Source organism: Dermochelys coriacea, chromosome 2 (genome assembly GCF_009764565.3).
Source record: "Dermochelys coriacea isolate rDerCor1 chromosome 2, rDerCor1.pri.v4, whole genome shotgun sequence".
NCBI lineage: Eukaryota > Metazoa > Chordata > Testudines > Dermochelyidae > Dermochelys > Dermochelys coriacea.
This window is the reverse complement of record NC_050069.1, coordinates 10,055,896-10,069,034: the sequence shown is the minus strand read 5'-3', so window position 1 is coordinate 10,069,034 and position 13,139 is coordinate 10,055,896. Positions and strand designations below refer to the sequence as shown.

The window sequence follows — 13,139 nt, the reverse complement described above, 5'->3', positions numbered from 1 at the left end:
CCCAGGGGTCTAATCTGGACCCATTCCTATTCAACATATTCATAAATGATCTGGAGAAAGGGGTAAGCAGTAGGGGGGGGGAATTTACAGGTCATACAAAACTACTCAAGATAGTTAAATCCCAGGCAGACTGCGAAGAGCTATAAAAGGATCTCTCAAAACTGGGTCACTGGGCAACAAAATGGCAAATGAAATTCAATGTTGATAAATGCAAAGTAATGCACATTGGAAAACGTAATCCCTACTATACATATAAAATGATGGGGTCTAATTTAGCTGTTACCACTCAAGAAAGATTTTGGAGTTATTTTGGATGGTTCTCTGAAAACATCCACTCAATGTGCAGCCGCAGTCAAAAAAGTGAATGGAATGTTGGGAATCATTAAGAAAGCGATAGATAATAAGACAGAAAATATCATATTGCCTCTATATAAATCCATGGTATGCCCATATCTTGAATACTGTGTGCAGATGGGGTTGCCCCACCTCAAAAAAGATGTATTGGAATTGGAAAGGGTTCAGAAAAGGGCAAAAAAATTACTAGGGGTATGGAATGGCTGCCATATGAGGAGAGATTAATAAGACTGGGACTTTTCAGCTTGGAAAAGAGACGACTAAGTGGGGATATGATAGAGGTCTATAAAGTCATGACTGGTGTGGAGAAAGTAAATAAGGAAGTGTTATTTACTCCTTCTCATAACACAAGAACTAGGGATCACCAAATGAAATTAAAAGGCAGCAGATTTAAAACAAACAAAAGGAAGCATTTTTTCACACAATGCACAGTTAACCTGTGGAACGTCTTTCCAGAGGATGTTGTGAAGGTCAAGACTATAATAGGGTTCAAAAAAGAACTAGATAAATTCATTGAGGATAGGTCCATCAATGGCTATTAGCCAGGATGGACAGGGATGGTGTCCCTAGCTTCTGTTTGCTTGAAGCTGGGAATGGGTGATGAGATGGATCACTTGATGATTACTTGTTCTGTTCATTTCCTTTGGGGCACCTGGCATTGGCCACTGTTGGAAGAGAGGATACCAGGCTAGATGGACCTTTGGTCTGACCCAGTATGGCCATTCTTATGTTCAGAGAAAGGCACCAGCCAAATCCTCCCAGCTCCCTGTCTTGCAGTGCTCAAGACCCTTTCTTGAGCAATGCAAGTTTATTAATTTGTTCACCACTTCATCAATGGAAAGTGGACATACACCAGCTTTTGTAACCTGAGCAGATTTACCAAGCACTTTAGGCAAATTCTCTGGTAAAGATAAACAGTAAAACAAGTTTATTGATTACAAAAGATAGATTTTAGGTGATTATAATTGATAGGCAAAAAGTCAGAGTTAGTTACCAAAAGAAAAGAAAATATAAGCCCGCAGTCTAAATTCTCAACCCTATTAGACTGGGCAACATCTACATTAAGTTTTTTTCACCCCACTGAATACTGCAGTTCATGGTACACAGGTTTTACCCTTGAAACATGGCCCAGTTTCCTCTTTTGGAGTCTTGAGTCTTCTGAATGTCCTTGTTGATTGCAGCATAGGTGGCGGGAGGAGAAAAGGCAAAACATGGGGCCACTGTGTTCTGTTTTATACCCTTAGTCCCATATGCTTGGAGAATACAAGTCCAGGCATGTCTGGGGCATTGCTGAGCCCCCAGGCAAGGTTGAGCACTTCCCATGGTGTGGCCTTGTGCAAGTGAGTCATTGAATTGTAACTCCCTTGCAGGACAATGGCTATTGATGGTTGTTCAACACCCACCTGGGCATTGGTTATCTCCCTTGTCCTTGTCTCTGAGGGTCTAATATCTGGGCGATTCTCCAACTCACCACATATTTTAGTGACAATCCTACAACACAATTCTCATAATTTCATATGCATTAATAATATATATATTTAGATGGAACAGTGTGTTTCAGCAGATCATAATCTTTCTCATGATACCTTACAAGGCATGCTTTATATGCAATATCACAATTATATATAAATGAAGAATATGGGGGTTACAGGGCACTCCCCTGGGGTGCAATGTCACATATGTTTAATTTCTAGTGTGCTGAAATCTCCCTGTGTATTAGCAACATTGAGCCTTTAACACAAAAGTTATTTGTGTGGTTTATTTTTCAGATAACTTTGATGACAAAGCAATTATGGCAATTTCTTCTGACTTTGGGGTCTTTAAATGTTGACCACTATTCCTCTAAAGAGACACAGTTAGGTTTATATTTAATTATATTGAAATAACACATTTTCTTGCTTGGGTCATATAACACTTTATTGATTCTAAAGATTTTAAAAATGAAGGCCTTGATCTTGCAAAGTCTTTATGCATGTGCTTACCTTTAGTCAATGGGACTACTAATGGTACATGAAGTTAAAAGTATGCATAAATGTTTGCAGAATGAGGGCTTAACTTTTCACCATTTGTACAGTGGTGCTGGAACAATTTTTATTGTGGGCGGAAGGTGGAAATGGTGTATTCGGGTTTCTATTACTATTTCAAGCCAGGGGGTGCAGCAGCACCCCCAACATTTCTAGTTCCAGCAACTATGCATTTGTACATGTTACACCCGTAATCACAAGAATCAGCTTTTCAGAGAGAACATTGTTTATTCTGGGATTCAAACCTTTTACTTTGGAAGCTTCTTGCAAGCAGAGACTGCCTTGGTGCACATCTCGTCTTGCAGCAACAGCACATGCTCTGAACATGCTAGTCCTTCCTGTAGCTCAATTACTGTGCCCCTTTCCTATTCTTAAAGGGGCAGCTCCCATTTCTCTTAATATACACAACAATAAAAAATTCTACTTCTTACTAAATATAAACAATATGAATCTAGTTCTAAAACATCCATTTCAGGGCACATACAATTTTTCAATTTTTTTGCATTTGGGACATTGAGGCTAGGTTAGTCAGTTTCACTTCTATTTCTGATCCTTTTTTCCTCCCGCTTCTAGTTCAATGTTTGGACTGTAAACAATGCAGTGAAATGGTTAAATCCAAGCAAAACAAAAAGTCTTAACATTTAAAAAAAAGTATTCTGAAAATATTGCTATTTAATCTTGTTTTTTGTAAAACTTTTTGTTTTTAAATGCAACCTACATTTTTGTACCTGCCACTTACACTTTTAAGTTCAAACAGAATTGGGCAGCTGAAAGTGAAGGCATGTAATAAATTGTCTAAAATGTTAACCAGTTCAGGGAAATCTGGTGTTGCACTGGCTTAAAAATAGTGCCTGATATAGTTAGGATTGTACTTTCAGCTCAGTGGCTCATGAATGAAAAATTCCTGCGTAGATAATCAAAATCCAGATTTCAAAGTGATAATGCTAAAGGAATCCACAAGAATCAGTGTAAGTATGAACCACATATTTTTACAAAATGACCTAATTAAAGTAGCCAAATATCTCTTTACTTCTAAACAAAGAGGTCCCTGAGAACCACGATCGTCTTCACATCCCCATTAATGTCAATGGGTGACTCCAGGAAAAATGTCCCTATTGTCAGCTTTTCAAAAAGTCCTGGATTAGAAATGGGCATCATGGATCTTCCCTGACCAGCCAAAGTTAATGTCAGTAAAACATCCACAGTGACTCATCAGTGTTTGCATAACCATAGAGAAGTACCACTTTCTGTTTATGTGCTCAGAGGCAAGGCCAGGGGAGGGGCAGAATCGGGATATGGATCCCATCTATTGCCCACCACAGTTAGGGAAGCCCATCGCATCAAATTCAATTATTACTTCCGGTATTTTACTGAGAGTGACAAACCTGTACAGCCAGTTATACTTAATTGCTTTGTACAACTGGATGACAACTGCCCCCAAGGTAGATTTTCTCACTGACTAGTAGCAATCTGGAGTGGCAAGCAGCTCTCATCTTGGTATGTCTGTGCTGAAGTGAGCTCAGCACCCAACTCCAGAAATGCAGTCTTCCACATCTGAAAGTTCTGGAGCTAATGGCATCATGGCTATAGACCGCCAGGATCTGATTTGGATATGGATAGAGACCTCTTTAATGTTTTTAAAGAAGTAAATACTAATGGAAATTGTGTGATTATGGGAGACTTTAATTTCCCAGATGTACACTGGAAGACAAGTGCTAGTAATAATAGGGTTCAGATTTTCCTGGATGCAATAGTTGATGGATTCCTTCACCAATAGTTGCTGAACCAACAAGAGGGGATGCCATTTTAGATTTCCTTTTGGTGAGTAGTGAAGACCTCATAGAAGAAATGGTTGTAGGGGACAACCTTGGTTTGAGCGATCATGAGCTAATTCAGTTCAAACTAAATGGAAGCATAAACAAAAATAGATCTGTGACTAGGGTTTTTATTTCAAAAAGGCTAACTTTAAAAATTTAAGGAAATTAGTTAGGGAATTGGATTGGACTGAAGAACTTGTGGATCTAAAGGCAGAGGAGGCCTGGAATTACTTCAAGTCAAAGTTGCAGAAACTATCAGAAGCCTGCATCCCAAGAAAGGGGAAAAAATTCATAGAAAGGAGTTGTAGACCAAGCTGGATGAGCAAGCATCTCAGAGAGGTGATTAAGAAAAAGCAGAAAGCCTACAAGAAGTGGAAGATGGGAGGGATTAGCAAGGAAAACTACTTTATTGAGGTCAGAACATGTAGGGATAAAGTGAGAAAGGCCAAAAACCATGTAGAGTTGGACCTTGCAAAGGAAATTAAACCAATAGCAAAAGGTTCTATAGCCATGTGTGAAATCAAGAAGGTCAAATCACACTTGGAGTTGCAGCTAGCAAAGGATGTTAAGAATAACAAGAAGGGTTTCTATAGGTATGTTAGCAACAAGAAGAAGGTCAAGGAAAGTGTGTACTCAACGTACTCAATGCTTTTTTTGCCTCTGTCTTCACGAACAAGGTCAGCTCCCTGACTACTGCACTGGGCAGCACAGCATGGGGAGGAGGTGACCAGCCCTCTGTGGAGAAAGAAGTGGTTCAGGACTATTTAGAAAAGCTGGATGAGCACAAGTCCATGGGGCCGGATGCACTGCATCCGAGGGTGCTAAAGGAGTTGGTGGATGTGATTGCAGAGCCATTGGCCATTATCTTTGAAAACTCATGGCGATCAGAGGAGGTCCCAGATGACTGGAAAAAGGCTAATATGGTGCTCACCTTTAAAAAAGGGAAGAAGGAGGATCCGGGGAGCTACAGGCCAGTCAGCCTCACCTCAGTCCCTGGAAAAATAATGGAGCAGGTCCTCAAGGAATCAATTTTGAAGCACTTAGAGGAGAGAAAAGTGATCAGGAACAGTCAGCATGGATTCACCAAGGGTAAGTCATGCCCGACTAACCTAATTGCCTTCTATGACAGGATAAGTGGCTCTGTGGATGAGGGGAAAACAGTGGATGTGTTATTCCTTGACTTTAGCAAAGCTTTTGATACGATCTCCCAAAGTATTCTTGCCAGCAAGTTAAAGAAGTATGGGCTGGATGAATGGACTATAAGGTAGATAGAAAGCTGGCTAGATTGACGGGCTCAATAGGTAGTGCTCAATCGCTCCATGTCTAGTTGGCAGCCGGTATCAAGCGGAGTGCCCCAAGGGTCAGTCCTGGGGTCGGTTTTGTTCAGTATCTTCATTAATGATCTGGAGGATGGCGTGGTTTGCATCCTCAGCAAGTTTGCAGAGGACACTAAACTGGGAGGAGTGATAGATACACTAGAGGGTAGAGATAGGATACAGAGGGACCTAGACAAATTAGGGGATTGGGCCAAAAGAAATCTGATGAGGTTCAACAAGGACAAGTGCAGAGTCCTGCACCTAGGACAGAAGAATTCCATGCACCGCTACAGACTAGGGACCGAATGGCTAGGCAGCAGTTCTGCAGAAAAGGACAAAGCCCTGTCTGGGATGATTTAGTTGGGGATCGGTCCTGCTTTGAGCAGGGGGTTGGACTAGATGACCTCCTGAGGTCCCTTCCAACCCTGATATTCTATGATTCTAAGTTAGTTTGACAGGATCTATTTTCCATAACTGCATGTTGATTTGCATTAATCACATTACCCTTCTATAGTTCTTTATTCATCGAGTCCTTTATCAGCCACTCCATTATCTTGTCCAGGATCGATGTCAGGCTGAAAGGCCTATAATTACACAGGTCATCCCAATTACTCTTTTTAAAAATTGGCACAATATTCACTTTCTTCCAGTCTTCTGGAACTTCCGCAGTCCTCCAAGCCTTATTGAAAATCAACATTAATGGTCCAGTAAGCTTCTCAACCAGCTCTTTTAAAACTCTAGGATGAAAGTTATCTGGACCTGTTGATTTACATTTTTTGTGGTCTTTGTCTTCTGGTAAGCCTGTCACTTCTCTTTCCCCTCTGTCTGGCATTCCCTGCTGTATCTCCATGCCCTTTGAAATTTGCTGGTACAGTCTTTAGTCCTGTAGGAATTTTGCAGCTGAACCCGCATCTGTTGCTTCCCCCACAGGTCAAGGAAATCTAGTGCTCTCTCTTAGATCATGCAGCAGCACCAGGGCAAGGTGCAGTTGAAGCCATATCTATATGGGTGGGCTTGCAAATATGGGCTAGAAGGAAAAGAGGCATTTTCCGAACATGCTGGAGATTTTAAATGGGGGCGGGGGGGCAAGGAAGACATCTGATCACTGTGACCTCTAAGCAGAGTTCAAAAATTTGACCAGAGCTATAACTGCTGCAGGAACCACTGCATCATGGGCTTGTTGCTGGAGGACTGGTTGTGCTGGTACAAGAGCTTCTGCATCCACAATCATTGTCACAGTAGAATTCTACCACTAGAGGGTTTATGTCGCTTGGGAAACTGGTTCACCAGAAAAATTTCAGGGTTTTGTTGGCAGGACTCAAAATAGGCAGTGTTGACAGAAGGTAAGTTTTGGTGGTAACACTTTATAGCATAGACTAGATCTAACTCTCTACAGATTTTATAGAGCCATAGTAAATTCTGTCTGTTTTTTCTAGGATATCTTTCACCCTCGTATCTTTATAATATTCTTACACCAGTGAAGTGTATCATCCAAAAAAATCACCACACTAATGTAGCAGTTAAAAGACTTCAGCTAAATGCAGTGCAATATCAAAACTCACTACTAAACTTTTTAACATCCCTTATTGACTGTTGTCTCACCACCAGCCATTTTTCACTGCTTTAGTTTAGCTTATCAACTTTGCTAGATATTAGAATTAATTATGAATGAAATAATTGGAATTTGCTGGCAGTTCATTTGATATGTTACATTTTTCCACATTGAACGTTCCTCTGGAAATAACACTTAGCATTAGATTAAATCTCTATTGACCTAACTTTAATGAGTTCATCATTGTGATCAGCAGTTCATTTTCTTGTACCAGAGTAAAAAAAAAGTTTGTTTTTTTTTAAACAGAAACTCTTCTGCAGAACTCAGAAGGCTCTGGATGTTGGTAGCATCTCTTATTATTAAGATTCCATGTCTGTCACAGAGGTTGCGGAAAGTCATGGAATCCATGACTTTCCACAACCTTTGTGACTTCTGCAGCAGCCAGTGCAGCTGGCCCCGGGGGCGGCCAGAGCAGCCACTGCTCAGTGGTCCCCTGGCAGCCCCCAGCAGCTGGTGCCACTGGCTCCCGCACCCCACTCCCAGCAGTAGTCCCGGGGTGGCTGGAGGAGCCATTGCTCAGTGGCCCTGGGCAGCATCCCGGGGATGCCGGAGCAGCTGCTGCTCGGCAGCCCCCGGCAGCTGGTGCTGCTGACCCTGTCCCCTCCCAAGCAGCACCTCACCCAGGGAGCCCCACACAGGCAGCGCCCCTCCCCCCCGAGATTTAGTCAGGTATTTATAAGTCATGGACAGGTCACAGGCCATGAATTTTTGTTTAATGCCCGTGACCTGTCCATGACTTCTACTAAAAATACCCATGACTAAATCATAGTCTTACTTATTACGAGCAGATAGTCAATGTTCACAATTACAAATCTGTGTTAGGGAGTGCTACTCTCTGAACTGAACATACAGAAAGCTGATGGACTGGCTATCAGGGATAGGTGTTAATGCAGTCTGAACAGTATACAGAATTCTTGCTTATGCTTTTTCCTACACTTAGGTATTTCTGAGTTGTGGCTCACAAGGACCATCATATGTTCTGTCTATCTATAAACTGACTGCAGTTAAGATCTCGCTCATGTTCTTATCCTCCCAGTGGTATTCACTTGGCAATTCTGGGAGCTCTTCAGGCAGATTAGCCTTAGGGTTTAGATAAGTGCTGTAGAAATTTGAGTAAAAAAGTTTGCATATTCAGAGTCCTAGCTTGACTTTTAGCCCATCCGTATATTGAACAATTGGGGTATTCCTTTAGGTGGTTTGACCATTTCATAGTGTGATGGCAGAACTCATGTTCCAGAAATCTGAGGCCTTCACTTTTCTTAGGCTCATATTTGTTCTCTTTGGCTGCAATCAGTCACATCACATACGTTTGAGATCTCAGATATTTCTGAGGCACAAATCACAAAATTGCCTGTCATCTTTGTCTTCTCCAAATAGTACCATTATTTTATTGGCCCAAAGGTGGCAACTGGTGTGATGTAGAGAAATGAGTGACATTTGCTCAATATGCATTTAACGGCATGGCACCCGACTTTTGCGAGTGCTCCTTCTGATTGGGTGTCGGCAGTCTTCAAACAGCCCTGGTATCAGGCTGTAACCCCAGGGCTTCCTCTAAATGGTTCAGATCCCCTTCTGTGGGTTTATCGTTGGTTGATTGTAGGCCATTGCCACAATGGCCTACTGGGGGGACCCAGACCCACCTACTATTCCAGATCCAAGCCCAGAAACCCTAAAAATAGCAGTCACATGCCACCATGTCCTATTAATGAAACTGCCTTCAATTCCCTGGACCACTTCCCCACAGCCTCAGGCTTCACCGATGCTTCACCATTAGCTCAGAGCTCTTCTGTGTTCAGGCCCAGCAGCGAGCCAGGAGCTCTTTCTCACTCCCCGGTCCCACCAGCACTGAGCTGTCCATGGTGCTGCAGTTCCCTTTGGCTAGCCAGGAGCACAAGCTGCACTCCTCTGGCTCCAGGAAGGAACTACCTGTCTCTGCTCTGCAGCTCTTTTTCATATGGTCCTCCAGGGCCCTGATTGGCTAGCCCTTTGAAGCCTCCCCCGATTGTCTGTTTCCTACGGAGTCTCTTTAGGCTGCTCGGAGGACTTAGCTCCACTGCTCCTTTCCTGAGACAGGTGTGGCAGGACTCTGAGGCCTCCAGCAGGGGGCAGCACACTGCAATACAGTATGGACTTTCCAAAGAAGAGTCATATTTGCATTAGGTAGGTTGCTTATCAAAACCCATATAAGTCACTTGTGGCTTAGAGAAATGGCCCAGCCTACTTTGAGCAAGTACACTGTTGTCCAGATTCATGAAGCCAAGAAGTCCTGTGGGTGTGGATGCTCTAAAAGTGTTCTGGGGAAATCAAGGCAGCCAGCTAAGAGCATCCAAATGTCTTGAGGTTATTAAGCCCATGATAAAGTGGGGGAATACATTCTGAATTCAGACCTGGGCTGAATCAGTTTAATGAGACACAAAACCAGTTCTATGCATCTCTCACCTGTAGAGGCCCAAAGATAGAACTCAGTGTAGGACAAAGACCAAAACTGAAAGACCTTCCCCTTTTCTTCCCTCCTAATGTTTTAAATTTATTTTTAAAAATTAGCTTTGACTGATGTGGCATTTTGTATTTACAGTTAGCATAAATAATATAATGCTGTGGGTCAGCCTTTCTGATGTCAATAATTCATAATAATAAGCAATATTTCATATATTTCATAGACTTTAAGGCCAGAAGGGACCATTATGATCAACTAATCTGACCTCGTGCATAACACAGGCCAGAGAATCTCTGCCAGTGATTCCTGCATTCAGCCCAATAACATGTGGTTGAAATAAATAGAATAAGGCTTTGTCTATACTGGCACTTATGTCATTAAAACTTTTGTCACTCAGGGATGTGAAAAAACAGACCCCGAATGACAAAAGTTTTAGCAACAAAAAGTGCCAGTATGGACAATACTTTGTCGGTGTGAGTCACACTCCCGGCGATGAAACTACCACCCCTCACTGAAGGTGGGTTTATTTTGTCGCTGAGGGAGCTCTCTCCTGGCGATAAAGAGTGGCTACACAGCGCACCTTACAACGGCAAGGCTACAGTGGCACAGCCACACAGTTGTATGGTTTGCAGTGTAGACATAACCTAAATCTTCTAGAAAGACACCCACTCTTGATGTAACAACTCCACATGATGGAAAGTATATCTCAAGACTGGTATGGGATGGAATCCAAAGAGGGACATTCCAATGGTATGTTTCTACAGCATCATGAGAAGATTTTATAGGCCTCTTAATTGGACTTAGTGGTGTGGAAGAGACAAGCAGATGTAATAAAATCAGGATCCTAGGGAGCTAAAAGCTCCACTTGTTAAAGAAAGATGTATTCTCATTTAAATAAATATTTTGGAATGATAGACGTGCTCAGCACAGAATAGTTTGTGTGATGAGCAATTTTGCATGGAGCGTAGCTGAGTTGTGGAATGAGCTGACCAGTAGTATGCCTTGCTATGTGTTGAAGCAATCTGAAAACACTGCTGAGTACAATTTTTAAATCGAAGAGTTGTTTGCTTTTTCCTATTCCATTTCTATCTTCTTACAAAAGACAACATTTCCTGTTCCAGTTAATGATATTAATAAGATACTGATTTTTATAAATAATGGCAGCAAGTGAAGCCCTTCTCTGAGTAATATCATCTGTTTATAAATGAGGCTGCGTGTCTGTCACAGAGGTCATGGAAGTAATGGATTCTGCTGCTGGGGCAGTCCCAGGCCACTATACCTCCCTGCCCAGCAGCAGCAGTAGTTTGGTTGTGGGAGGGGGCTCAGGACTGGGGCAGGGAGTTGGGGTGCAGGACGGCACTTACCTCAGGGGAAAGCGTCCAGCCTGTCCCTGCAGCTTCTAGGTGGAGGGGCCAGGGGGCTCGGTGCACTGCCCTTGCCTGCAGGCATCGCCCCCGCAGCCCCTATTGGCTATGGTTCCTGGCCAATGGGAGCTGCACAGCCAGCGCTCCTGGCGGAGGCAGCATGCTGAGCCCCCCGGCTTTCCCTCCCTGTAGGAGCTGCAGGGACATGCCGGCTGCTTCTGGGGAGCTGCGAAGAACCAGGTAGGGAACCCCGCCAACCCTCCCCCCCAGCACCCGCAGCACCCTTCTGGGCTGCCCCCACAGCATCCCTGGCCCAAGTTTTAATTAGGCGTATATGGTACAAGTCATGGAAAGGTCATGGGCCGTGAATTTTTGTTTACTGCCCGTGACCTGTCCATGACTTTTACTAAAAATGCCCGTGACTAAAATGTAGCCTTATATATAGCACCATTCGTCGTGAGGGAACCCAACGCATTTCGGTATTTAGGATAAAATTGTGAGGGTCCAACTCACACAGGGAGCTGTGCCTGAGTAAGGACACCTCGGTTTGGCCATTATTGTACACAACACTTTGCTGCTAAATGCATTTACTTCTGTGGAGGAACCTGATGGCTGTTCAGTAAACCACCACGAAGTGACATACCAGGTTAGCACAGGATGTAATTCTTTCCTGCTCTGATGCCAGTCGTGGTACGTATGGACACTGCAATCGGAGCATTACACAATGACAAATCTAGCAAAATCTATACCATATATAGCAAAATCTATACCATACTCTGTCCTTACTCCTTCAGGTTTGACATGCCAGGAAATGGTGGTGTCCTTCTCCCTTATGACGCCTGTGTCTGAGAGCTGCAATGTCAGTTTTGAAACATGCAAGCCCATTACTCAACACAGCTATTTTCCCTCAAATCTGCTGCTTGGATTCATAGCGTTGCTAGTACGTGGGCGTGCTCTTCTGGGGATGGGAGTGTCACTCGCACATCGGACTTAGCAGCCATCAAAGAACTCATCAGCACATACACCCTGCTCTGTAAAGAGTGATGGTGCCATTGACAGGATATAAGCAATACTACATCCAGGTAGGATGGCAATAGGAGGAATTTCGGAAGGCAGAATGTAATCACCCAAGATGAAATGTAACCACAATACCAGCATTAACACCCCAACTCTTGTGAAAAGTCCTGGGCTCCATACCGGTCCAAATCTTAGTTTAACTTCTCATCTGAAAGATAAGGCACCTCTGACAATGTGCTGAGGCAGTGCTTAAGTGTGAAGTCAGGGTATGTCGAGAGCACAAACAGAGGTGTCTGTGCAGCACAGGTAGACATATATGAGCTAGCTTTCCTCTAGCTAGGTTGAGTAAAAATAGCGGTGAAGCCACGACAACATGGGCAGCAGGATGGGCTGTAAAACCTCTTGGGGGACCCTGGGTATTTACTCAAACAGCTAGCCCCTGCTGCCAGCTGTGTTGCTAGTCTGTTACTAGGGCTTTCACTGCTGTTGTTGTTCGAGCTAACTAGATCAAAACTGGTTCAGGTCTGTCTACAGGCACTGCAATCAGCCCTAGCCTCAGAGGAAAGAGTGTTAATGACTGAATCATTATCAAGGCTTCCTATGACGTCCTGGCTATTTCTTTGAAGATCCAAGTACTGACTAAGCCCAGTCTTTAGTGTGTGAGAAATTATGTGATCACAGCCTTTAGGGGTCTGACTGCATTTACTAGTATGGACTTGCTATAAATGTCCATGTAACATTTGATATTTCTATTAGTTCAGAGCTAGTTGATAGTTAGCTATTTGTATCCCATACACAGAATCAATTCACTCTTTTTTTTTTTTTTTTTTTGCAACATTCCATATTTTATTTCTGGCACATCTGTACTGGGCCCAGTCCTATTTAACATATTCATAAACGATCTGGAAAAAGGGGTAAAGAGTGAGGTGGCAAAATTTGCAGATGATACAAAACTACTCAAGATAGTTGAGTCCCAGGCAGACTGTGAAGAGCGACAAAAGGTTCTCACAAAACTGGGTGACTGGACAAGAAAATGGCAGATTAAATTTAATGTTGATAAATGCAAAGTAATGCAGATTGGAAAACATAATCCTAACTATACAGATACAGTGATGGGGTCTAAATTAGCTGTTACCACTCAAGAAAGAGATCTTGGAGTCTTTGTGGATAGTTCTCTGAAAACATCCGCTCAATGTGC

At 43.0% G+C, this 13,139-nt stretch overlaps 1 long non-coding RNA gene across 1 annotated transcript; it reads left to right on the top strand.

Moving 5' to 3' along the window:
• The first annotated feature begins 485 nt into the window (after positions 1-485).
• On the top strand, positions 486-6,247 carry LOC122458420. Its single transcript, XR_006278469.1, has 3 exons — positions 486-498; positions 2,205-2,214; positions 5,962-6,247. It is a non-coding gene; the product is annotated as an uncharacterized LOC122458420 (long non-coding RNA).
• The last annotated feature ends 6,892 nt before the right edge of the window (positions 6,248-13,139 follow it).